Raw genomic sequence first — 22,276 nt, forward strand, 5'->3', positions numbered from 1 at the left:
ATTCAATACCGCCAGCAGATGGAGACACTGGGGGATAATTTTCTAAGGATTTATACTGATTTTTCCTGTCTGAATTTGTCGCACAGAAAGTTGCAGGCCAAATATGTGTGACATTTCTGCGACTTTAGCTTCTAGAGCATTTTTACAACATTATACATAGGTGCTGAATACATAAAAAGCGACTGTTCAGCGACAGACAAGTCGCATCGGCTGAAAGTAGGCCAGAATGTCAGTCCATGTTGGAGCAGGTTTAGATACAGTCTAAAGCATAGATCTCAAAGTCTGTGCACAGAATTTAGCAAGGGCCTCGCACCTTCTGATGCATCAGGTAGGTGCACAATAGCATAGCCTAACCCTCTGTACTTTGGTCTATATTGATGCGGGACATAGACAGCCAGCTGATGACCAATCCATTAGTGCAATGGATGGCTGGAAGCATTTGTCTTTGCCTTTGCAATACCACAGAAGCAATGCATGGTCAATGTACAGCAATGACACACCTGTGTGAACAGCCAGGAGACCCCCCCCCCCCCCCCCATGTTATGTTACATAGTTACATACTTAGTACGGTCGAAAAAAGACATATGTCCATCAAGTTCAACCAGGGAATTAAGGGGTAGGGGTGTGGCGCGATATTGGGGAAGGGATGAGATTTTATATTTCTTCATAAGCATTAATCTTATTTTGTCAATTAGGAACATTCAGCACCCACCCGCTATCAAGGCAGCTGCCTATCATGTCATGCCCTACCTGCACAGGTGTGCTGGCTACTCAAATGATCCAATTAAGGAGGCCATTTAGTCAGCAGCAGCAGAAGTCCTGTGCCTGGACGCTCCAACAGGGGCCAGACACAAGCAGAAGCAGAAGCAGCAGAAGCAGCAGCAGCACCACCTTTTGTTTTTTGGCTGCAGCAGCAGCAAGGCCCACAGGGCTGGCTAGCTGGCTAGCCAGCAAGCAGGTAGCAATGAAAGTAGGAATCTTTCTTTTTAACCCTGTAAGGGGGTGGTGCACTGTACCCGAAGATACTGCCATATCGGGTCAATGCATAGGGCGACGGAAGCAAGCTTCGAAATCGGCCCCCGTTCTCAAAAATCCATTTAATATATGGTCCCCAGATAGGGGACGTATCAGATATTAAACTGATAAGAACAGATACTACACTTGATCTTAGCCAAAAGGCCGAGAAGCGATAACCGTGAAAGGGGCGGGCCCAACAAGGTCCCCTTCATGGGCACTATCACTGCTTGCTGTCAGGGAGGCTGCCAGACAATTTTCCATGCACACTCTGGGCTGGGGGGCAGTCAACCACCAGTACACACAGCAGAACCTAAACCCATACCATTATTGCTAAGCAGCAAGACAGGGGCCCATTGCACTCCCACGGGGCCTTTTTAAATGCAATCCATAACCCGGATTTGCCAGGAACCCTTCTTACTCCTCCTACTTGCATGTGACACTGGGCTTAGGATCTGCATAGGAAACACACACACAAGCACACACCTACCTTTGTTGCCTGCAGATGCCTCCTTGGCTGTCCCCAAACGGTATCAAACCAACACCCACGGGAAGCTGTAAGCATAGAGGACATGCCTGCACCCCATTGGACTTACCTGTGTGGGTTAAATCCGGGTTATTTGACAACCTATGGCGGTGATGGTTCTGCTCAGGCAGAGCAGTGCTGATGTTCCTCATAAAGCTGTCGCTGCTGTGAAGGTTCTAGGTGACATCACAAATCCCTATGGTTACATACACAACAAAGCTGGGTTGTTGTTGTTTACACTCTGCAAGGCCTGTGGAAGTGAGTGACATCATAGCACTGTAGTTCTGAGGGTTCTAGATGGATGCAACAATCTCCTGTTGCTTCTATGAAGGCCGTAATAGACGACATCACCAAACAGCTCCATAGTCACATACACAGCAAAGGAGAGATGTTGTTTACACCTAGTGATGTCAGTGGTATTGAGTGACATCACAGCACAGTGCTAAGGCTCCTGGGCCTGGACACAGCAGCGGCTGCAATATCTCAACGGAGAATACGTTTATATCTATGTGTGTGTGTGCGCGTATATATATATATATATATATATATATATATATATATATTTCTCCGCCGAAATCACTTTTAAACCCATTTCCACCTTTTTTTCCCTTCTCTTCCTCTTACTTTTTTTTCACGTTTTTTTACGTTTTTCTCCTTTTCGCCTCTTTTCTGGGCGTATTATTCTTCTTTTTCTTCTTTTTTTTCGTCTAATGCATACCCCATCAGTGCAGCAATGCTTATTCAATACCGCCAGCAGATGGAGACACTGGGGGATAATTTTCTAAGGATTTATACTGATTTTTCCTGTCTGAATTTGTCGCACAGAAAGTTGCAGGCCAAATATGTGTGACATTTCTGCGACTTTAGCTTCTAGAGCATTTTTACAACATTATACATAGGTGCTGAATACATAAAAAGCGACTGTTCAGCGACAGACAAGTCGCATCGGCTGAAAGTAGGCCAGAATGTCAGTCCATGTTGGAGCAGGTTTAGATACAGTCTAAAGCATAGATCTCAAAGTCTGTGCACAGAATTTAGCAAGGGCCTCGCACCTTCTGATGCATCAGGTAGGTGCACAATAGCATAGCCTAACCCTCTGTACTTTGGTCTATATTGATGCGGGACATAGACAGCCAGCTGATGACCAATCCATTAGTGCAATGGATGGCTGGAAGCATTTGTCTTTGCCTTTGCAATACCACAGAAGCAATGCATGGTCAATGTACAGCAATGACACACCTGTGTGAACAGCCAGGAGACCCCCCCCCCATGTTATGTTACATAGTTACATACTTAGTACGGTCGAAAAAAGACATATGTCCATCAAGTTCAACCAGGGAATTAAGGGGTAGGGGTGTGGCGCGATATTGGGGAAGGGATGAGATTTTATATTTCTTCATAAGCATTAATCTTATTTTGTCAATTAGGAACATTCAGCACCCACCCGCTATCAAGGCAGCTGCCTATCATGTCATGCCCTACCTGCACAGGTGTGCTGGCTACTCAAATGATCCAATTAAGGAGGCCATTTAGTCAGCAGCAGCAGAAGTCCTGTGCCTGGACGCTCCAACAGGGGCCAGACACAAGCAGAAGCAGAAGCAGCAGAAGCAGCAGCAGCACCACCTTTTGTTTTTTGGCTGCAGCAGCAGCAAGGCCCACAGGGCTGGCTAGCTGGCTAGCCAGCAAGCAGGTAGCAATGAAAGTAGGAATCTTTCTTTTTAACCCTGTAAGGGGGTGGTGCACTGTACCCGAAGATACTGCCATATCGGGTCAATGCATAGGGCGACGGAAGCAAGCTTCGAAATCGGCCCCCGTTCTCAAAAATCCATTTAATATATGGTCCCCAGATAGGGGACGTATCAGATATTAAACTGATAAGAACAGATACTACACTTGATCTTAGCCAAAAGGCCGAGAAGCGATAACCGTGAAAGGGGCGGGCCCAACAAGGTCCCCTTCATGGGCACTATCACTGCTTGCTGTCAGGGAGGCTGCCAGACAATTTTCCATGCACACTCTGGGCTGGGGGGCAGTCAACCACCAGTACACACAGCAGAACCTAAACCCATACCATTATTGCTAAGCAGCAAGACAGGGGCCCATTGCACTCCCACGGGGCCTTTTTAAATGCAATCCATAACCCGGATTTGCCAGGAACCCTTCTTACTCCTCCTACTTGCATGTGACACTGGGCTTAGGATCTGCATAGGAAACACACACACAAGCACACACCTACCTTTGTTGCCTGCAGATGCCTCCTTGGCTGTCCCCAAACGGTATCAAACCAACACCCACGGGAAGCTGTAAGCATAGAGGACATGCCTGCACCCCATTGGACTTACCTGTGTGAGTTAAATCCGGGTTATTTGACAACCTATGGCGGTGATGGTTCTGCTCAGGCAGAGCAGTGCTGATGCTCCTCATAAAGCTGTCGCTGCTGTGAAGGTTCTAGGTGACATCACAAATCCCTATGGTTACATACACAACAAAGCTGGGTTGTTGTTGTTTACACTCTGCAAGGCCTGTGGAAGTGAGTGACATCATAGCACTGTAGTTCTGAGGGTTCTAGATGGATGCAACAATCTCCTGTTGCTTCTATGAAGGCCGTAATAGACGACATCACCAAACAGCTCCATAGTCACATACACAGCAAAGGAGAGATGTTGTTTACACCTAGTGATGTCAGTGGTATTGAGTGACATCACAGCACAGTGCTAAGGCTCCTGGGCCTGGACACAGCAGCGGCTGCAATATCTCAACGGAGAATACGTTTATATCTATGTGTGTGTGTGCGCGTATATATATATATATATATATATATATATATATATATATATATATAAATATGCAATCTCCACCACAGCACAAATAATCAGAGGTCCAGGATCAAGTAGAAAGGCTTCCAAGTTTATTCACACCATAAATGTGATAGCGGTGCAACGTTTCGGCAAACTGCCTTTATCAAGCATACAAGTCATACAAAATGGAAAACTTAAATACATCAAGGTGCTTTCTGATAGGTTTACAAACAGCTGTGATACATCGTAATTAGTGATTCTATCCAACCCTCTGCAGGTAATTGGTTCTCCTTGTGTGACATCATCACAACAAACAATGACTGTTACAATAAAAGTGCATATTCTCACTCTAGTGGCTATACAATAGTTAATAAATGAAAAGGGGGGAGAGTACATGGCATCAGAGTCAAGACTAGCTCTATCGATTATAAATAGCTGTCATATCTGTACTTACGATCGTTCCGTCCCTCCATGTGTCTACGTTTGTAAACAATTGCATTGCGGCTGCGCGAAATCGCGCCTGCCGCGGCTCTCATATCGCAGGTTCCACTGCTACTATGCGCATGCGTGAACCCATATAGTACGGACACTATGGTTACCACAAACGCTTGCTAATGCGGCTGCGTAAGAGCCGCAAAGGGGTACGTTCATCTTTCGGTACAATACCGGGTCGTGTGTCCCCAACCCAATGCACATGCGTCAAATCAAGGCGCAGCGCATAGGGTTCCAGGTTACCAACACTGATTAAACCTAGTAAAGTACGGGGAATAATAATCTATAAAAAAGTAACATAGCAACGTATGTGTCTATATAAAAGTACAAAAGATACAAAAGATGCAATACAAAAATGCTGGCGGGTAATAATAATAAAATTACATTAATAGTCATGGAGTATATAAGAAAAGTTGTCTCGATTTGATTGATGCCATGTAAATCACTCCCTCCTGTTCTTACATAGTGTCAACGTGACATCCTATAAGTGATCTAAAATATAAAAGGTAAAGAAAGAGAAGGTTAAAAACATTCATGGCCATTCCTAGCACATATTTGATGTATATAATAAGAACTACATGGTTCAAGAGGTGAATAAATTGAAAAAAATATGAAAAAAAATTTTTTGGAAAAAAAATTGAAAAAAAAAAATAAAAAAAAAAAAAAATAAAATTTTAAAAAAATCTTTTTAAAAAAATTCTTTCAAAAAAATTCTTTTGGGAAAAAAAAGGGGGGGGGAAGGGGAAGAAAAGAAGAAGGGAAAAGGGAAGAGAAGGAAGAAAAAGAAGGGAGAAAAAAAAGGGGGAGAAAAAAGAAAGGGGGGGGGAAAAGAGAGATAAAAGAAAAAGGAAAAAAACCCAAAAAGGAAAAAGAAAAAAGGGAAAAGAAAGGAGAAAAAAGAGGGGAAAAAATGGAGAAAAGGAAAAATGGAGGAAGAAAAAAGAAAAGGAAAAAAAGGGGGGGGGAAATTAAGAAAAAAGGGGGAGGGGGGGGGAAGGAAAGAGGGGAAAAATTTTTTTGAAAAGAACAAATGAAAAGGGGGAAAGAAAGGAAAGGGGGGAAAAAAGAGGGGGGGGGTTTTGGTTTGGGGAAAGAAGGGGGAAAAAAAGGACGAAAAAAGAGGGGGGGGGAAGGAAAAAAGAAAAAAAGGGGAAAGATAGGAGGGAAGCAAAGAAAAAGGGAAAAAAAGGGAGAAAGGAAAAAAAAGGTAAAGGTAAATTTATTCACATGTAAGGCTTTAGACTAAAATCAATGTTCAGACCACCAGGTTGTAATGTATTTAATAGATGAATCCATTTTAGCTCTTTTTGTTTTAATAGCTTTTCCCGGTCTCCTCCTCTACGTAGTATGGGGACATGATCTATAATCCGAAAACGCAATTGGCTAATATTATGACCAAACTCTTTAAAGTGTTTCGGTATGGGCAAGTCAACCCTGCCTGTCCTAATCGATGATTTATGTCCATTTAATCTGATCCTGCACTCGTTTATGGTTTCTCCAATGTAGTATAAACCACATGGACATTGTAACATATAAACTACAAATGATGATCTGCAGGTATATCTGTCCTTAATTTTAAATGTACGTCCAGTCAGAGGGTGACAAAATGTATCACCCTTGATCATACTGTTACAGTGACTACATTCCATGCATGGGAAATTCCCTTTCTTAGGGCCCAACCACGTGCGTTCCCCCTTCTTTCTAAAACTACCAACGTCAGAGCTCACCAAACAATCTTTCAGGCTACGATTTTTTCTATAGGCCATGACTGGGGAGGCTTTAATGTCAGTTGTACGTAAGATAATGTCCCAATTTTTCTTGACAATCTTTGATATCTCTCCACTCATAGTTGTGTATGTGGAGACAAAAGGTATTTTGTCTTCCTTTGTTTTTACTTTCTTAGTGAGAAGGTTGACCCGGGGGGTGGCCGCAAGTTTATTCTTATGTTTGTTCAACAGTCGTCTGGGATATCCCCTTTGTTCAAATTTGTCACACATCCCTTCAACCCTCTCATTAAGCACGTCGGTGTTGGACACAATTCTTTTAACCCTGAGGAGTTGACTCCACGGTAGGGAGTCAACCATTGGTTTAGGATGGAAGCTGTCAAATGAGAGGAGATTATTTCTGTCTGTGGGTTTACTATACAGGTCTGTGACCAACCTATTCCCACAGACAGAAACAGTGGTGTCTAGGAACTGAAGTGATTCAGACGATGTTACCATAGTGAATTTTAGTTCCGGGTAAATAAGGTTCAATTCAACAAAAAAATCATTAAGCTGTGTCAAGGTACCATTCCAAATAACAAAAGTGTCGTCAATATATCGATACCAAGTGTCGATATATTGAAAAAAAGGGGAGGTATAAATGTATGTCGTTTCTATGTCGGTCATATAAATATTCGCATACGTAGGGGCGACATTAGACCCCATCGCTGTTCCTCTGTTCTGGACATAGAAGTCATCCCCAAACAGAAAATAATTCTGCCTGAGGATGACTCCCAATAGGTCCAGAACAAAGGAGCAGACAGGGCCAGGTACCAAGGCTTTTTCCAAGCATTTCTTGACTGCACTTATGCCTCTATCGTGATCTATAGATGTATAGAGGTTCACGATGTCAAAGGACACCAAGATGGCCTGTGGAGGAATAACAAGATCACTGATTTTATTAATGAAGTCCGTCGTGTCCTGTATATAGGACACTGCACTGACCGCGTATTCTTTCAAGATCCTATCAAGATATGTTGCCAATGGTGAGAATACTGAGTCCCTCCCGGAGACAATAGGTCTCCCGGGGGGACTCCGCAGATTCTTATGGATCTTCGGTAAGACATACAGGACAGGTGTACGCGGGAATTCCTGAATCAAAAATTTGCTCAGGTCCTCGTCAATGGTGTCCCTATCCCTAGCTTCACCAACGATGACCTTAATCATGTCTTGTATCCTACCCACCGGGTCATGTGTCAACTTTTGATAAACTTGTGTGTCAGAGATCTGTCTTTCTATCTCAGCTAAATAGGAGTGTGTGTCCATCACGACGATGGCGCCCCCCTTGTCGGCCGGCTTAATGGTAATTTCAGCATTATTTTCTAATGACCTAAGCGCCTCCTTCTCCTTTTTAGACATATTATACCATGTCCTAGATTTTTCCTTCTGTTTCAATTTCTCAATCTCCCCTGATACAATTTCAATGTATGTCTCCACTCCATTATTGTCCCTGGGGGGCTGGAACTGACTTCTGTTGAATAAACCAACCTCCTTCAGGGACAACAATGTCTTTTTGTTCACACTAGCCACAGTGGGTACCTTATCATCAAAAAAACATTTCAATCTTAACCTTCGAAAAAATGATTCTAAATCCACATGTAAATCAAACCAGTCCGTTTCTGTCGTCGGACAGTAGGAAAGTCCTTTCTCTAGCACCTTAATCTCATCATTAGACAGAGTCACAGAAGATATATTTACCACTAATGTCTGTTTCTGCCTCGGCCCCTCGGTGGCTTGTGGTGTATCTCCTGGCGTGTGCGAACTCCTCTTCCTATGTTTTCGTCCTCCACGTCGACATCTGTGGGTTGTCCTCTCCCTAAAAAAGAAGCCTGCGCTGGGGTTTGGTCAGAAGAATCACTATCCAACGCAGTAGACAGAAAACCCTCATTGCGTGGAACTTGAGATTTGGGTAGCGTGGACCTCGGGCGTCTCTTACGGCGTCTTCCCTCATGTTGTTGCTGTGACTGCCATGTGTAGATTTTGCCCGATGCATAGTCCTCCAAATCACGGTACCACTTTATGCGTTTAACCTCCTCCAGCTCATGTTGATGTTTAAGTAATCTCGTGGCTAACTTTTCCTTAGCCTCTTGGTAATCCTGTGGTGGCAGAAGGCCCTTAAGCTGCTCTTCTATTCCCAGGCATTTAAGCTGTGTAGCCTCAATCTCCGATTGCAAATGTTCCATATTCAGCAGGATCACATCGAATGCATACTTGTTGGAAATCTGTATGAATTTATTTTGGAACACATCATTGTTGGGGAATAGGTTTGGACCCAGGTGTGATCGCATCCCCCTTGGGATTCGCTGCTCCCGATAATATTCACTTAAAGTGACAAGATGTAATTCCAGAGTGATCAAGCGTCTTGATTCAATGTCCCATTTCTTTTTTAGTAATTCAGCCGAGGGGACACTTAGAAATGTGGCTTCCCTCTGAACAGTGTTTAAAATCCTCACAGCATCTTGTTCCGTGTAGGTGAACACATTAGTGGTGCTGACACCCCCTGGTATATTACCTCCGGGTGCTGTCATCTCTAGTCGCCTTCCTGGGAAAGACAGTCCATGCACGAGCTCACTATGTAATAGTAATCACTCCAAACGAATAGAGCCAGCAAAGACCCCCTCTGTAAGTGCACGTGGTCAGCCAACTGGCAAGTCAGCAGTCCATAAATATGCAATCTCCACCACAGCACAAATAATCAGAGGTCCAGGATCAAGTAGAAAGGCTTCCAAGTTTATTCACACCATAAATGTGATAGCGGTGCAACGTTTCGGCAAACTGCCTTTATCAAGCATACAAGTCATACAAAATGGAAAACTTAAATACATCAAGGTGCTTTCTGATAGGTTTACAAACAGCTGTGATACATCGTAATTAGTGATTCTATCCAACCCTCTGCAGGTAATTGGTTCTCCTTGTGTGACATCATCACAACAAACAATGACTGTTACAATAAAAGTGCATATTCTCACTCTAGTGGCTATACAATAGTTAATAAATGAAAAGGGGGGAGAGTACATGGCATCAGAGTCAAGACTAGCTCTATCGATTATAAATAGCTGTCATATCTGTACTTACGATCGTACCGTCCCTCCATGTGTCTACGTTTGTAAACAATTGCATTGCGGCTGCGCGAAATCGCGCCTGCCGCGGCTCTCATATCGCAGGTTCCACTGCTACTATGCGCATGCGTGAACCCATATAGTACGGACACTATGGTTACCACAAACGCTTGCTAATGCGGCTGCGTAAGAGCCGCAAAGGGGTACGTTCATCTTTCGGTACAATACCGGGTCGTGTGTCCCCAACCCAATGCACATGCGTCAAATCAAGGCGCAGCGCATAGGGTTCCAGGTTACCAACACTGATTAAACCTAGTAAAGTACGGGGAATAATAATCTATAAAAAAGTAACATAGCAACGTATGTGTCTATATAAAAGTACAAAAGATACAAAAGATGCAATATATTTTTTCAATATATCGACACTTGGTATCGATATATTGACGACACTTTTGTTATTTGGAATGGTACCTTGACACAGCTTAATGATTTTTTTGTTGAATTGAACCTTATTTACCCGGAACTAAAATTCACTATGGTAACATCGTCTGAATCACTTCAGTTCCTAGACACCACTGTTTCTGTCTGTGGGAATAGGTTGGTCACAGACCTGTATAGTAAACCCACAGACAGAAATAATCTCCTCTCATTTGACAGCTTCCATCCTAAACCAATGGTTGACTCCCTACCGTGGAGTCAACTCCTCAGGGTTAAAAGAATTGTGTCCAACACCGACGTGCTTAATGAGAGGGTTGAAGGGATGTGTGACAAATTTGAACAAAGGGGATATCCCAGACGACTGTTGAACAAACATAAGAATAAACTTGCGGCCACCCCCCGGGTCAACCTTCTCACTAAGAAAGTAAAAACAAAGGAAGACAAAATACCTTTTGTCTCCACATACACAACTATGAGTGGAGAGATATCAAAGATTGTCAAGAAAAATTGGGACATTATCTTACGTACAACTGACATTAAAGCCTCCCCAGTCATGGCCTATAGAAAAAATCGTAGCCTGAAAGATTGTTTGGTGAGCTCTGACGTTGGTAGTTTTAGAAAGAAGGGGGAACGCACGTGGTTGGGCCCTAAGAAAGGGAATTTCCCATGCATGGAATGTAGTCACTGTAACAGTATGATCAAGGGTGATACATTTTGTCACCCTCTGACTGGACGTACATTTAAAATTAAGGACAGATATACCTGCAGATCATCATTTGTAGTTTATATGTTACAATGTCCATGTGGTTTATACTACATTGGAGAAACCATAAACGAGTGCAGGATCAGATTAAATGGACATAAATCATCGATTAGGACAGGCAGGGTTGACTTGCCCATACCGAAACACTTTAAAGAGTTTGGTCATAATATTAGCCAATTGCGTTTTCGGATTATAGATCATGTCCCCATACTACGTAGAGGAGGAGACCGGGAAAAGCTATTAAAACAAAAAGAGCTAAAATGGATTCATCTATTAAATACATTACAACCTGGTGGTCTGAACATTGATTTTAGTCTAAAGCCTTACATGTGAATAAATTTACCTTTACCTTTTTTTTCCTTTCTCCCTTTTTTTCCCTTTTTCTTTGCTTCCCTCCTATCTTTCCCCTTTTTTTCTTTTTTCCTTCCCCTCCCCCTCTTTTTTCGTCCTTTTTTTCCCCCTTCTTTCCCCAAACCAAACCCCCCCCCCTCTTTTTTCCCCCCTTTCCTTTCTTTCCCCCTTTTCATTTGTTCTTTTCAAAAAAAAATTTTCCCCTCTTTCCTCCCCCCCCCCTCCCCCTTTTTTCTTAATTTCCCCCCCCCCTTTTTTTCCTTTTCTTTTTTCTTCCTCCATTTTTCCTTTTCTCCATTTTTTCCCCTCTTTTTTCTCCTTTCTTTTCCCTTTTTTCTTTTTCCTTTTTGGTTTTTTTTCCTTTTTCTTTTATCTCTCTTTTTCCCCCCCCTTTCTTTTTTCTCCCCCTTTTTTTTCTCCCTTCTTTTTCTTCCTTCTCTTCCCTTTTCCCTTCTTCTTTTCTTCCCCTTCCCCCCCCCCTTTTTTTTCCCAAAAGAATTTTTTTGAAAGAATTTTTTTAAAAAGATTTTTTTTTTTTTTTTTTTTTTTTTTCAATTTTTTTTCAAAAAAAATTTTTTCATATTTTTTTCAATTTATTCACCTCTTGAACCATGTAGTTCTTATTATATACATCAAATATGTGCTAGGAATGGCCATGAATGTTTTTAACCTTCTCTTTCTTTACCTTTTATATTTTAGATCACTTATAGGATGTCACGTTGACACTATGTAAGAACAGGAGGGAGTGATTTACATGGCATCAATCAAATCGAGACAACTTTTCTTATACTCCATGACTATTAATGTAATTTTATTATTATTACCCGCCAGCATTTTTGTATTGCATCTTTTGTATCTTTTGTACTTTTATATAGACACATACGTTGCTATGTTACTTTTTTATAGATTATTATTCCCCGTACTTTACTAGGTTTAATCAGTGTTGGTAACCTGGAACCCTATGCGCTGCGCCTTGATTTGACGCATGTGCATTGGGTTGGGGACACACGACCCGGTATTGTACCGAAAGATGAACGTACCCCTTTGCGGCTCTTACGCAGCCGCATTAGCAAGCGTTTGTGGTAACCATAGTGTCCGTACTATATGGGTTCACGCATGCGCATAGTAGCAGTGGAACCTGCGATATGAGAGCCGCGGCAGGCGCGATTTCGCGCAGCCGCAATGCAATTGTTTACAAACGTAGACACATGGAGGGACGGAACGATCGTAAGTACAGATATGACAGCTATTTATAATCGATAGAGCTAGTCTTGACTCTGATGCCATGTACTCTCCCCCCTTTTCATTTATTAACTATTGTATAGCCACTAGAGTGAGAATATGCACTTTTATTGTAACAGTCATTGTTTGTTGTGATGATGTCACACAAGGAGAACCAATTACCTGCAGAGGGTTGGATAGAATCACTAATTACGATGTATCACAGCTGTTTGTAAACCTATCAGAAAGCACCTTGATGTATTTAAGTTTTCCATTTTGTATGACTTGTATGCTTGATAAAGGCAGTTTGCCGAAACGTTGCACCGCTATCACATTTATGGTGTGAATAAACTTGGAAGCCTTTCTACTTGATCCTGGACCTCTGATTATTTGTGCTGTGGTGGAGATTGCATATTTATGGACTGCTGACTTGCCAGTTGGCTGACCACGTGCACTTACAGAGGGGGTCTTTGCTGGCTCTATTCGTTTGGAGTGATATATATATATATATATATATATATATATATATATATATATATTCTCCGCCGAAATCACTTTTAAACCCATTTCCACCTTTTTTTCCCTTCTCTTCCTCTTACTTTTTTTTCACGTTTTTTTACGTTTTTCTCCTTTTCGCCTCTTTTCTGGGCGTATTATTCTTCTTTTTCTTCTTTTTTTTCGTCTAATGCATACCCCATCAGTGCAGCAATGCTTATTCAATACCGCCAGCAGATGGAGACACTGGGGGATAATTTTCTAAGGATTTATACTGATTTTTCCTGTCTGAATTTGTCGCACAGAAAGTTGCAGGCCAAATATGTGTGACATTTCTGCGACTTTAGCTTCTAGAGCATTTTTACAACATTATACATAGGTGCTGAATACATAAAAAGCGACTGTTCAGCGTCAGACAAGTCGCATCGGCTGAAAGTAGGCCAGAATGTCAGTCCATGTTGGAGCAGGTTTAGATACAGTCTAAAGCATAGATCTCAAAGTCTGTGCACAGAATTTAGCAAGGGCCTCGCACCTTCTGATGCATCAGGTAGGTGCACAATAGCATAGCCTAACCCTCTGTACTTTGGTCTATATTGATGCGGGACATAGACAGCCAGCTGATGACCAATCCATTAGTGCAATGGATGGCTGGAAGCATTTGTCTTTGCCTTTGCAATACCACAGAAGCAATGCATGGTCAATGTACAGCAATGACACACCTGTGTGAACAGCCAGGAGACCCCCCCCCCCCCCCCCCATGTTATGTTACATAGTTACATACTTAGTACGGTCGAAAAAAGACATATGTCCATCAAGTTCAACCAGGGAATTAAGGGGTAGGGGTGTGGCGCGATATTGGGGAAGGGATGAGATTTTATATTTCTTCATAAGCATTAATCTTATTTTGTCAATTAGGAACATTCAGCACCCACCCGCTATCAAGGCAGCTGCCTATCATGTCATGCCCTACCTGCACAGGTGTGCTGGCTACTCAAATGATCCAATTAAGGAGGCCATTTAGTCAGCAGCAGCAGAAGTCCTGTGCCTGGATGCTCCAACAGGGGCCAGACACAAGCAGAAGCAGAAGCAGCAGAAGCAGCAGCAGCACCACCTTTTGTTTTTTGGCTACAGCAGCAGCAAGGCCCACAGGGCTGGCTAGCTGGCTAGCCAGCAAGCAGGTAGCAATGAAAGTAGGAATCTTTCTTTTTAACCCTGTAAGGGGGTGGTGCACTGTACCCGAAGATACTGCCATATCGGGTCAATGCATAGGGCGACGGAAGCAAGCTTCGAAATCGGCCCCCGTTCTCAAAAATCCATTTAATATATGGTCCCCAGATAGGGGACGTATCAGATATTAAACTGATAAGAACAGATACTACACTTGATCTTAGCCAAAAGGCCGAGAAGCGATAACCGTGAAAGGGGCGGGCCCAACAAGGTCCCCTTCATGGGCACTATCACTGCTTGCTGTCAGGGAGGCTGCCAGACAATTTTCCATGCACACTCTGGGCTGGGGGGCAGTCAACCACCAGTACACACAGCAGAACCTAAACCCATACCATTATTGCTAAGCAGCAAGACAGGGGCCCATTGCACTCCCACGGGGCCTTTTTAAATGCAATCCATAACCCGGATTTGCCAGGAACCCTTCTTACTCCTCCTACTTGCATGTGACACTGGGCTTAGGATCTGCATAGGAAACACACACACAAGCACACACCTACCTTTGTTGCCTGCAGATGCCTCCTTGGCTGTCCCCAAACGGTATCAAACCAACACCCACGGGAAGCTGTAAGCATAGAGGACATGCCTGCACCCCATTGGACTTACCTGTGTGGGTTAAATCCGGGTTATTTGACAACCTATGGCGGTGATGGTTCTGCTCAGGCAGAGCAGTGCTGATGCTCCTCATAAAGCTGTCGCTGCTGTGAAGGTTCTAGGTGACATCACAAATCCCTATGGTTACATACACAACAAAGCTGGGTTGTTGTTGTTTACACTCTGCAAGGCCTGTGGAAGTGAGTGACATCATAGCACTGTAGTTCTGAGGGTTCTAGATGGATGCAACAATCTCCTGTTGCTTCTATGAAGGCCGTACTAGACGACATCACCAAACAGCTCCATAGTCACATACACAGCAAAGGAGAGATGTTGTTTACACCTAGTGATGTCAGTGGTATTGAGTGACATCACAGCACAGTGCTAAGGCTCCTGGGCCTGGACACAGCAGCGGCTGCAATATCTCAACGGAGAATACGTTTATATCTATGTGTGTGTGTGCGCGTATATATATATATATATATATATATATATATATATATATATATATATATATTTATTTCTCCGCCGAAATCACTTTTAAACCCATTTCCACCTTTTTTTCCCTTCTCTTCCTCTTACTTTTTTTTCACGTTTTTTTACGTTTTTCTCCTTTTCGCCTCTTTTCTGGGCGTATTATTCTTCTTTTTCTTCTTTTTTTTCGTCTAATGCATACCCCATCAGTGCAGCAATGCTTATTCAATACCGCCAGCAGATGGAGACACTGGGGGATAATTTTCTAAGGATTTATACTGATTTTTCCTGTCTGAATTTGTCGCACAGAAAGTTGCAGGCCAAATATGTGTGACATTTCTGCGACTTTAGCTTCTAGAGCATTTTTACAACATTATACATAGGTGCTGAATACATAAAAAGCGACTGTTCAGCGACAGACAAGTCGCATCGGCTGAAAGTAGGCCAGAATGTCAGTCCATGTTGGAGCAGGTTTAGATACAGTCTAAAGCATAGATCTCAAAGTCTGTGCACAGAATTTAGCAAGGGCCTCGCACCTTCTGATGCATCAGGTAGGTGCACAATAGCATAGCCTAACCCTCTGTACTTTGGTCTATATTGATGCGGGACATAGACAGCCAGCTGATGACCAATCCATTAGTGCAATGGATGGCTGGAAGCATTTGTCTTTGCCTTTGCAATACCACAGAAGCAATGCATGGTCAATGTACAGCAATGACACACCTGTGTGAACAGCCAGGAGACCACCCCCCCCCCCCCCCATGTTATGTTACATAGTTACATACTTAGTACGGTCGAAAAAAGACATATGTCCATCAAGTTCAACCAGGGAATTAAGGGGTAGGGGTGTGGCGCGATATTGGGGAAGGGATGAGATTTTATATTTCTTCATAAGCATTAATCTTATTTTGTCAATTAGGAACATTCAGCACCCACCCGCTATCAAGGCAGCTGCCTATCATGTCATGCCCTACCTGCACAGGTGTGCTGGCTACTCAAATGATCCAATTAAGGAGGCCATTTAGTCAGCAGCAGCAGAAGTCCTGTGCCTGGATGCTCCAACAGGGGCCAGACACAAGCAGAAGCAGAAGCAGCAGAAGCAGCAGCAGCACCACCTTTTGTTTTTTGGCTACAGCAGCAGCAAGGCCCACAGGGCTGGCTAGCTGGCTAGCCAGCAAGCAGGTAGCAATGAAAGTAGGAATCTTTCTTTTTAACCCTGTAAGGGGGTGGTGCACTGTACCCGAAGATACTGCCATATCGGGTCAATGCATAGGGCGACGGAAGCAAGCTTCGAAATCGGCCCCCGTTCTCAAAAATCCATTTAATATATGGTCCCCAGATAGGGGACGTATCAGATATTAAACTGATAAGAACAGATACTACACTTGATCTTAGCCAAAAGGCCGAGAAGCGATAACCGTGAAAGGGGCGGGCCCAACAAGGTCCCCTTCATGGGCACTATCACTGCTTGCTGTCAGGGAGGCTGCCAGACAATTTTCCATGCACACTCTGGGCTGGGGGGCAGTCAACCACCAGTACACACAGCAGAACCTAAACCCATACCATTATTGCTAAGCAGCAAGACAGGGGCCCATTGCACTCCCACGGGGCCTTTTTAAATGCAATCCATAACCCGGATTTGCCAGGAACCCTTCTTACTCCTCCTACTTGCATGTGACACTGGGCTTAGGATCTGCATAGGAAACACACACACAAGCACACACCTACCTTTGTTGCCTGCAGATGCCTCCTTGGCTGTCCCCAAACGGTATCAAACCAACACCCACGGGAAGCTGTAAGCATAGAGGACATGCCTGCACCCCATTGGACTTACCTGTGTGGGTTAAATCCGGGTTATTTGACAACCTATGGCGGTGATGGTTCTGCTCAGGCAGAGCAGTGCTGATGCTCCTCATAAAGCTGTCGCTGCTGTGAAGGTTCTAGGTGACATCACAAATCCCTATGGTTACATACACAACAAAGCTGGGTTGTTGTTGTTTACACTCTGCAAGGCCTGTGGAAGTGAGTGACATCATAGCACTGTAGTTCTGAGGGTTCTAGATGGATGCAACAATCTCCTGTTGCTTCTATGAAGGCCGTAATAGACGACATCACCAAACAGCTCCATAGTCACATACACAGCAAAGGAGAGATGTTGTTTACACCTAGTGATGTCAGTGGTATTGAGTGACATCACAGCACAGTGCTAAGGCTCCTGGGCCTGGACACAGCAGCGGCTGCAATATCTCAACGGAGAATACGTTTATATCTATGTGTGTGTGTGCGCGTATATATATATATATATATATATATATATATATATATATATTTATTTCTCCGCCGAAATCACTTTTAAACCCATTTCCACCTTTTTTTCCCTTCTCTTCCTCTTACTTTTTTTTCACGTTTTTTTACGTTTTTCTCCTTTTCGCCTCTTTTCTGGGCGTATTATTCTTCTTTTTCTTCTTTTTTTTCGTCTAATGCATACCCCATCAGTGCAGCAATGCTTATTCAATACCGCCAGCAGATGGAGACACTGGGGGATAATTTTCTAAGGATTTATACTGATTTTTCCTGTCTGAATTTGTCGCACAGAAAGTTGCAGGCCAAATATGTGTGACATTTCTGCGACTTTAGCTTCTAGAGCATTTTTACAACATTATACATAGGTGCTGAATACATAAAAAGCGACTGTTCAGCGACAGACAAGTCGCATCGGCTGAAAGTAGGCCAGAATGTCAGTCCATGTTGGAGCAGGTTTAGATACAGTCTAAAGCATAGATCTCAAAGTCTGTGCACAGAATTTAGCAAGGGCCTCGCACCTTCTGATGCATCAGGTAGGTGCACAATAGCATAGCCTAACCCTCTGTACTTTGGTCTATATTGATGCGGGACATAGACAGCCAGCTGATGACCAATCCATTAGTGCAATGGATGGCTGGAAGCATTTGTCTTTGCCTTTGCAATACCACAGAAGCAATGCATGGTCAATGTACAGCAATGACACACCTGTGTGAACAGCCAGGAGACCCCCCCCCCCCCCCCCCCCCATGTTATGTTACATAGTTACATACTTAGTACGGTCGAAAAAAGACATATGTCCATCAAGTTCAACCAGGGAATTAAGGGGTAGGGGTGTGGCGCGATATTGGGGAAGGGATGAGATTTTATATTTCTTCATAAGCATTAATCTTATTTTGTCAATTAGGAACATTCAGCACCCACCCGCTATCAAGGCAGCTGCCTATCATGTCATGCCCTACCTGCACAGGTGTGCTGGCTACTCAAATGATCCAATTAAGGAGGCCATTTAGTCAGCAGCAGCAGAAGTCCTGTGCCTGGACGCTCCAACAGGGGCCAGACACAAGCAGAAGCAGAAGCAGCAGAAGCAGCAGCAGCACCACCTTTTGTTTTTTGGCTGCAGCAGCAGCAAGGCCCACAGGGCTGGCTAGCTGGCTAGCCAGCAAGCAGGTAGCAATGAAAGTAGGAATCTTTCTTTTTAACCCTGTAAGGGGGTGGTGCACTGTACCCGAAGATACTGCCATATCGGGTCAATGCATAGGGCGACGGAAGCAAGCTTCGAAATCGGCCCCCGTTCTCAAAAATCCATTTAATATATGGTCCCCAGATAGGGGACGTATCAGATATTAAACTGATAAGAACAGATACTACACTTGATCTTAGCCAAAAGGCCGAGAAGCGATAACCGTGAAAGGGGCGGGCCCAACAAGGTCCCCTTCATGGGCACTATCACTGCTTGCTGTCAGGGAGGCTGCCAGACAATTTTCCATGCACACTCTGGGCTGGGGGGCAGTCAACCACCAGTACACACAGCAGAACCTAAACCCATACCATTATTGCTAAGCAGCAAGACAGGGGCCCATTGCACTCCCACGGGGCCTTTTTAAATGCAATCCATAACCCGGATTTGCCAGGAACCCTTCTTACTCCTCCTACTTGCATGTGACACTGGGCTTAGGATCTGCATAGGAAACACACACACAAGCACACACCTACCTTTGTTGCCTGCAGATGCCTCCTTGGCTGTCCCCAAACGGTATCAAACCAACACCCACGGGAAGCTGTAAGCATAGAGGACATGCCTGCACCCCATTGGACTTACCTGTGTGGGTTAAATCCGGGTTATTTGACAACCTATGGCGGTGATGGTTCTGCTCAGGCAGAGCAGTGCTGATGCTCCTCATAAAGCTGTCGCTGCTGTGAAGGTTCTAGGTGACATCACAAATCCCTATGGTTACATACACAACAAAGCTGGGTTGTTGTTGTTTACACTCTGCAAGGCCTGTGGAAGTGAGTGACATCATAGCACTGTAGTTCTGAGGGTTCTAGATGGATGCAACAATCTCCTGTTGCTTCTATGAAGGCCATAATAGACGACATCACCAAACAGCTCCATAGTCACATACACAGCAAAGGAGAGATGTTGTTTACACCTAGTGATGTCAGTGGTATTGAGTGACATCACAGCACAGTGCTAAGGCTCCTGGGCCTGGACACAGCAGCGGCTGCAATATCTCAACGGAGAATACGTTTATATATATGTGTGTGTGTGCGCGTATATATATATATATATATATATATATATATATATATATATATATATTCTCCGCCGAAATCACTTTTAAACCCATTTCCACCTTTTTTTCCCTTCTCTTCCTCTTACTTTTTTTTCACGTTTTTTTACGTTTTTCTCCTTTTCGCCTCTTTTCTGGGCGTATTATTCTTCTTTTTCTTCTTTTTTTTCGTCTAATGCATACCCCATCAGTGCAGCAATGCTTATTCAATACCGCCAGCAGATGGAGACACTGGGGGATAATTTTCTAAGGATTTATACTGATTTTTCCTGTCTGAATTTGTCGCACAGAAAGTTGCAGGCCAAATATGTGTGACATTTCTGCGACTTTAGCTTCTAGAGCATTTTTACAACATTATACATAGGTGCTGAATACATAAAAAGCGACTGTTCAGCGACAGACAAGTCGCATCGGCTGAAAGTAGGCCAGAATGTCAGTCCATGTTGGAGCAGGTTTAGATACAGTCTAAAGTATAGATCTCAAAGTCTGAGCACAGAATTTAGCAAGGGCCTCGCACCTTCTGATGCATCAGGTAGGTGCACAATAGCATAGCCTAACCCTCTGTACTTTGGTCTATATTGATGCGGGACATAGACAGCCAGCTGATGACCAATCCATTAGTGCAATGGATGGCTGGAAGCATTTGTCTTTGCCTTTGCAATACCACAGAAGCAATGCATGGTCAATGTACAGCAATGACACACCTGTGTGAACAGCCAGGAGACCCCCCCCCCCCCCCCCCATGTTATGTTACATAGTTACATAGTTAGTACGGTCGAAAAAAGACATATGTCCATCAAGTTCAACCAGGGAATTAAGGGGTAGGGGTGTGGCGCGATATTGGGGAAGGGATGAGATTTTATATTTCTTCATAAGCATTAATCTTATTTTGTCAATTAGGAACATTCAGCACCCACCCGCTATCAAGGCAGCTGCCTATCATGTCATGCCCTACCTGCACAGGTGTGCTGGCTACTCAAATGATCCAATTAAGGAGGCCATTTAGTCAGCAGCAGCAGAAGTCCTGTGCCTGGACGCTCCAACAGGGGCCAGACACAAGCAGAAGCAGAAGCAGCAGAAGCAGCAGCAGCACCACCTTTTGTTTTTTGGCTGCAGCAGCAGCAAGGCCCACAGGGCTGGCTAGCTGGCTAGCCAGCAAGCAGGTAGCAATGAAAGTAGGAATCTTTCTTTTTAACCCTGTAAGGGGGTGGTGCACTGTACCCGAAGATACTGCCATATCGGGTCAATGCATAGGGCGACGGAAGCAAGCTTCGAAATCGGCCCCCGTTCTCAAAAATCCATTTAATATATGGTCCCCAGATAGGGGACGTATCAGATATTAAACTGATAAGAACAGATACTACACTTGATCTTAGCCAAAAGGCCGAGAAGCGATAACCGTGAAAGGGGCGGGCCCAACAAGGTCCCCTTCATGGGCACTATCACTGCTTGCTGTCAGGGAGGCTGCCAGACAATTTTCCATGCACACTCTGGGCTGGGGGGCAGTCAACCACCAGTACACACAGCAGAACCTAAACCCATACCATTATTGCTAAGCAGCAAGACAGGGGCCCATTGCACTCCCACGGGGCCTTTTTAAATGCAATCCATAACCCGGATTTGCCAGGAACCCTTCTTACTCCTCCTACTTGCATGTGACACTGGGCTTAGGATCTGCCATAGGAAACACACACACAAGCACACACCTACCTTTGTTGCCTGCAGATGCCTCCTTGGCTGTCCCCAAACGGTATCAAACCAACACCCACGGGAAGCTGTAAGCATAGAGGACATGCCTGCACCCCATTGGACTTACCTGTGTGGGTTAAATCCGGGTTATTTGACAACCTATGGCGGTGATGGTTCTGCTCAGGCAGAGCAGTGCTGATGCTCCTCATAAAGCTGTCGCTGCTGTGAAGGTTCTAGGTGACATCACAAATCCCTATGGTTACATACACAACAAAGCTGGGTTGTTGTTGTTTACACTCTGCAAGGCCTGTGGAAGTGAGTGACATCATAGCACTGTAGTTCTGAGGGTTCTAGATGGATGCAACAATCTCCTGTTGCTTCTATGAAGGCCGTAATAGACGACATCACCAAACAGCTCCATAGTCACATACACAGCAAAGGAGAGATGTTGTTTACACCTAGTGATGTCAGTGGTATTGAGTGACATCACAGCACAGTGCTAAGGCTCCTGGGCCTGGACACAGCAGCGGCTGCAATATCTCAACGGAGAATACGTTTATATCTATGTGTGTGTGTGCGCGTATATATATATATATATATATATATATATATATATATATATATATATATATTTCTCCGCTGAAATCACTTTTAAACCCATTTCCACCTTTTTTTCCCTTCTCTTCCTCTTACTTTTTTTTCACGTTTTTTTACGTTTTTCTCCTTTTCGCCTCTTTTCTGGGCGTACTATTCTTCTTTTTCTTCTTTTTTTTCGTCTAA

The 22,276-nt window shown here is 43.9% G+C and overlaps 6 non-coding genes across 6 annotated transcripts; all 6 read right to left on the minus strand.

Moving 5' to 3' along the window:
- Positions 1–1,000: 1,000 nt before the first annotated feature.
- LOC130321598 (U2 spliceosomal RNA) lies at positions 1,001–1,191 on the minus strand. The gene has a single exon (XR_008867292.1). It is a non-coding gene; the product is annotated as a U2 spliceosomal RNA (small nuclear RNA).
- A 2,081-nt stretch (positions 1,192–3,272) lies between these two features.
- On the minus strand, positions 3,273–3,463 carry LOC130321599 (U2 spliceosomal RNA). The gene has a single exon (XR_008867293.1). It is a non-coding gene; the product is annotated as a U2 spliceosomal RNA (small nuclear RNA).
- A 10,677-nt stretch (positions 3,464–14,140) lies between these two features.
- On the minus strand, positions 14,141–14,331 carry LOC130321600 (U2 spliceosomal RNA). The gene has a single exon (XR_008867294.1). It is a non-coding gene; the product is annotated as a U2 spliceosomal RNA (small nuclear RNA).
- Positions 14,332–16,436: 2,105 nt separating this feature from the next.
- On the minus strand, positions 16,437–16,627 carry LOC130321601 (U2 spliceosomal RNA). Its single transcript, XR_008867295.1, has one exon. It is a non-coding gene; the product is annotated as a U2 spliceosomal RNA (small nuclear RNA).
- A 2,098-nt stretch (positions 16,628–18,725) lies between these two features.
- LOC130321604 (U2 spliceosomal RNA) lies at positions 18,726–18,916 on the minus strand. Its single transcript, XR_008867297.1, has one exon. It is a non-coding gene; the product is annotated as a U2 spliceosomal RNA (small nuclear RNA).
- A 2,096-nt stretch (positions 18,917–21,012) lies between these two features.
- On the minus strand, positions 21,013–21,203 carry LOC130321605 (U2 spliceosomal RNA). The gene has a single exon (XR_008867298.1). It is a non-coding gene; the product is annotated as a U2 spliceosomal RNA (small nuclear RNA).
- Between the last annotated feature and the right edge of the window lie 1,073 nt (positions 21,204–22,276).

The sequence above is a fragment of the Hyla sarda genome, unplaced genomic scaffold (genome assembly GCF_029499605.1).
Source record: "Hyla sarda isolate aHylSar1 unplaced genomic scaffold, aHylSar1.hap1 scaffold_228, whole genome shotgun sequence".
Taxonomy (NCBI): Eukaryota; Metazoa; Chordata; class Amphibia; order Anura; family Hylidae; genus Hyla; species Hyla sarda.